This window comes from Mytilus trossulus, chromosome 4 (assembly GCF_036588685.1).
Source record: "Mytilus trossulus isolate FHL-02 chromosome 4, PNRI_Mtr1.1.1.hap1, whole genome shotgun sequence".
NCBI lineage: Eukaryota > Metazoa > Mollusca > Bivalvia > Mytilida > Mytilidae > Mytilus > Mytilus trossulus.
In genome coordinates, this window is record NC_086376.1 from 77700641 (window position 1) to 77706164 (window position 5524).

The window sequence follows — 5524 nt, forward strand, 5'->3', positions numbered from 1 at the left end:
AAAGAGTACAAGGTTGAAGAGAATTGAAGACCAAAAGTTCTAAAAAGTTATTGCTAAAACGGCTAGAGTTTTCTCACTGAGATAAGAACATCCTTATTATTTAGAATAATCCATACCTTTGCAAACAGTAAATTGTTTTATAAAATGAATATATTATAGATATACATGATAAAACGGAGGTGGTGACTAACTACTTATTATAATAAAAACGGATACATAAAACAACCGATATCAGCACATAAAAAATCACAGCCGAATTAGCCAAAGCGATAAACGCACAAAGTGACGTCACATTTGATTTTCTAAACAAGTCCAAAAAATAGGATAGAATTAGGATAAAATTCAAGATATGGTTTGTAATACTGATATGACATTTATTTATAACAATGACAATTACGTATACTAATTTATATAAAATTGTGGTAGTAATTAGAAAATTTATTGTATTATCTAGCTATGTCGGCGTTTCTTCTAAATCAAACTGTAAACCAAATATATCATATAAATTTAGTTGACCCAAACTCAATTCTAATAAATGAACTTAGTGATTATTTATCTATTCTATAACACACGAATGCAACAGAAAAAAATAGATTTAAAACTACAAACTATAAGACATTTTTCAAAATCCGATGAGAATAACAAATATAACATCAAAACTAAATACATGAATTTTGGATAAAAAGTACCGTGACACGTCTAATAGCAATGCGAATTCACATGCAGCAATCGAGAATAAGTCACGTTCAGTAAAAGATCACACGTAATGACAAACCACAATCTTACACGTGGTAAAAATGTCCTTAGTTAGTTTGGACAAAGACACCTCGTATGGATCAAACATTAAAGGCTTTGATGAAAAAGAAATCAAAGAATGTGAAGGGATTGGGCTTAAACATTATCAACTAATCATACAAAGTGGTTTAACAGCTCAACACAAGAATGAATTTATATAATCAGTTGTACAGAGTATAATTCAAAATGAATCATAATATAATATGTAACAAAAAAAAACTAAATACACACAAAATCGATCTTAGATTGATCGATCGGTTGATTGGTGTCTATCACTACATTCAGCACTTGTTGGTATTTTGTGGGCATCCTTTCTTGGTGGAGGAAACGATAGTCCCTGAAGAGAACCATAGACTTTCGGTAGGAAAACATTTGAAAATCCTAGTCAATAAAGATTAGAGTCGAGCGCATCTGCCATGTTCGGGATGTAAACCCCTAACCTCAGTACTTAGTATTGACAGGCTAGTTATACAGTAGGTAGACAACTTAGACTTCTCGGCCAACGAGAAACTCGTAATCTTAGAAAACTTTGGATTTGCTGATAGCTCTGTTATTCTTTCCGTTGAACCATTTAGTATACAATATTATAAGCTCTAAATACAAGTACATAGTGTTCTACATTTATTTTTTTATTTGTATTAAAGTCATAGTGCATTGGTGAAAGCAGTATCATTAAATGATGTCCTTTTATATTTATCTCTGTATCATGTTATTTGATATAAAGTTCTAAAGTTTATCTTTCCTTGTAAATAGTTATGAAAGATAACTGATGATTTCCTGAGAAAAGCTTGCACTTAGATTGACTCCGACTGTATGGAAGGACGGTCCATCACGAATTAAGACTATGTGTATTGTACGGTCAAGGTTAATACATGTGATAAAAAATTAACAGTTACACTATATCACAGTGAACTATTATTGCTCAAACACAAGCGCATAGATCTTTTTTCCGTACTAAATTATAATCCTGGTACCTTTGATAACTATTCCGATTGCGCGACAAATATCTGTTTAATTTTTCGTGAGATATGAAAAAGATGTAAGAATCATTAAGCTTTTAAGAGCATAAACACCAAATAGAAACTATACTAAATACACTCTATTGCTGAATAGCTTTGAAAATGCCAGTGGGAAAACCCTTTGGCTCAAATTAACCTCAGAATTTTGTCGATGCACGAAATTTAACATAGATTAACTACTGTTGTATGAATGGATCCGTGAAATCGCCTAGTCAAAGCAAAGACTTCAATGTTAATCTTCTTATATAGTTATGTATCTCAATACCAATCATCGCACAAAATCAGTTTATTTCAGATGAACTAAAAACTACATATTGGGTAAAAGGAGAATACTCTATATTAAGAGGGAGAGAAGATAACAGTCTTACTTGTTTACCAGATGCTTCTTGGGTTAAATTTCTTGGACAAAATATTAGAAAAGTTTTAATATCCAATGGAGGTTAATTATGAAAAACGAAGAAGTGGCGAGAGACCAGCGGACACCGAAATTAACATCTATAGTACATCGTATGGCCCGAAACAAGGAGCAAAGACCATACGGCTTAGTCCGTTATTAAAGGCTCAACATGACAGAAGAGTGGCGAAAGATAACAGAGGGACAGTCAAACTCAAAGATCAAAAATAAACAAAAAATGTTTTTTTTATTAATTAACTTTTTTTTCAACCGACCCTCAAAAATTAAACTAGCCGCCTAATATATGAATAAAATAATGCACAAAAAACTAAAATGTAAGATAGCAACACACTACAACCACCGAATTACAGACGTTAATTACATGTCTTCTTTTTTTTTTTTTTTTTTTTTTTTACACATTTACATATTTCAAGTTCTAGTTTTAGGATCCCAATTAAATATAAAAAAGGTTAAGTTGATAATCTATATAGAGGTTGATTACGGAACAGTTGTACAAATAATTACTGGATATAATCTATTTAAATTGCCTTTATCAATTTGCTTGAAGATTATTTACAGTTGTACAAGTAGCATTAGTATCAGTTCATACTTAGATCAATGGACAGGCTAATTTTAATTCACTTCGGACTGATTTTAGTTTTTACAGGTAAAGTAACATTTAATAGTTTTTACTCCAAAAATAAAATAATGAATGAAACCAAATGTGTTTGCATGACGTAAACAACTATGAAAAATATATTTAGTACGAATTTTATGTGTTTAATTATCAAAAGAACATAATTATAAGTAAAAACTTGACGTAAAATGAAATGCATTCTTTTTTCAAATACATAATTTTTAAAGATTGATTTTTTTAAAGAAAAACCTGCTTATTAAAAGAGTGACTATTAACGATATTTAAGTTTTTTTTGTTATTTAGTTTACTTATTTAGGATCCATAACTATTTCATTTGGTTTCTAGTGGATATTTGTCTCATTGGACATATTTCCACATCTTCTTATCTTATATAAAGTAATATATATTAATCCCGGTCCAATCTTATTTTACGCGCGAATTAGTAAAAGGATATGAATTTTAAATAAGTTAAATAAAAGCAACAGTAGTATACACGTGTTCAAAATTCACAAATCGATAGCGAAAAAACAAATCCGGGTAACAAACTAGAACTGAGGGAAACGAATTAAATATAAGAGAACTACAACACAACAGAGACACAACACCGAAATGTATCGCATACAGAAACGAAATATAATGTAACAATGGCCATTTTCCTGACTTTGTACAGGGCATTTTACGAAAAAAAAATGGTGAATTTTGTGGCATGCCAAACCTCCCGCTTTAATGGCTGTGTTAATTATAACATTGAAATGACAAAATTACACGACAGGATTACAATAAATAAACAGATAAATGGGAAAAAATATAGGACAGAGAAACAGTTTACGATGTTGGTGATACTATCGCTTCTTATAATATAATCGATTTTCGTTCGTAAATAGCTTATACTATTCATGCAGGTACTTTTGATATTCTGGACCCTGCCTGTAATTATAGTGCAGTTGAAATAAGTATTAAGTGGTGGATAGATAGAAAACATTATCAATAAATGGTGTCCTTCAAACTTAATTATCTTGTATCTTTTATATTTGATTTAAGATCTACAGTTTATCTTTCTTTGTAAATGATAATGACCGATATCTAATGTTTCTTGAGGACTGGCTTGCACTCTGATTGACTTTAAGGAAGGACGACCCATCACGAAATAAGCCCATTTGTATTTTAAATGTCAAGGTTATGTGTGTATAAACACAGACAGTTGCTCACTGCACTTTGAATGAAAGAAGGTACAAAGGTTTTTGTAATTTCATGTTCTCACACAAAAGTTATATAGGTCAAGGGAATATTTCTCATCATTTACTATAGCAGAAGGTACATAGTACAAAGGGTATTCTTCACCATTAGTTAAGCCTAAGGTCTATAGTTCCAAGAATGTCCTTCACCTTTTAAAAACAGAAGGTTCATAGTCTCTTGGAGGATACTCATTGTTTACTCAGACAGACGATGCTACTTGTATATATTACCAGGGAATGTTTCCCACGTTGTGCTATAACAGAAATAAAATAATCGATGGGAGGACCCTCACTCTTTACTCATACAGAAGATGCTACTGGTATATAGTTAAATTTTATTATCACATTTTGCTGTGACTGAAGAGTCATAACCTATAGGAAACTCTAAACTCTTTACTCAGACAGAAAGTGCAATATTCCAGAGGATGTTTCTCATATCTTGCTGTGCAAAAAGTACATACATAGTCTTTGGAGGTTCCTCACTCTTCACCTCAGTTTTAAATGTTGCTCATGAACCGGTGATATATTTTAGTCTTGGTCATGAATCGTCTGATAGTTTTCTAATTTCTGTTTTTTTGGAGTTGATATGCTTATTAGAGTTATTACAAATATGTTTTACTGCCCTAGTTCCTTTTCCAAGATTTTCAAAATGTCTAATTTTTAGTCTGTTTAAAGTGTTTTCAGAGACAATTAACGCAACAATAAATTGTAATTTTGAGAATGGTTGGTGCGATTGGGGTTATAAAGAAAACAGTTGTTTCAATTGGACGATTGGTAACGGAAAATCAGTGGACAAAACTTCTGGTCCGATAGCAGATCATTCTACTGGGTGTGAGTATATTTGTAATGATGGTTTAACCCAACTATTGAAAGATTGGTAGAGCATCTACCAGATAATACACAAGTAAAATTCTTTCTATATATGATATTGAAGAGTGAAAATAAAAAAAATTAAAAAATACGAAAAAGTTAATTTATTATATGGTGTGAAACGTTTCAGAAACTAATAACAAAATGGTTCAGCAAAGAGGATCAATTGAAATTAAGCGAATAAAACTTGTTATTAAATTGATCAGAATTATAATACGTTTTAGCCTCCAATGGTTCTTATGTTGTAATCTATGGTCGCCGTTCTCGAAATTCATCCTGTACCGCAATATTACACAGTCCAATCATAGAACTGACTGGAAACAATGTCCTTTCATTTTGGTATCACATGAACGGAAATGGGATCGGAAGCTTGAAGGTTTACTTAGTTAGTAAAGGCACCCGCCAGAGAATATGGCAGAAAAACGGCCGTCAGAGTCCAGATTGGGTACTTGCAACCATACCTGTTAGTCCTGGGTCATATCAGGTAAAATAAAATATTTATAGTAATAAAGCATGTTTTTAAATAGAATAATAATGATAAGATTTTGAGAACAAGAGGACTGTGCTGTTTAGC

At 31.5% G+C, this 5524-nt stretch overlaps 1 long non-coding RNA gene across 1 annotated transcript; it reads left to right on the plus strand.

Annotated features, from left to right (window-relative positions):
- The first annotated feature begins 2794 nt into the window (after nucleotides 1–2794).
- Nucleotides 2795–5230, plus strand: LOC134714209 (uncharacterized). Its single transcript, XR_010106511.1, has 3 exons — nucleotides 2795–2875; nucleotides 4756–4911; nucleotides 5175–5230. It is a non-coding gene; the product is annotated as an uncharacterized LOC134714209 (long non-coding RNA).
- The last annotated feature ends 294 nt before the right edge of the window (nucleotides 5231–5524 follow it).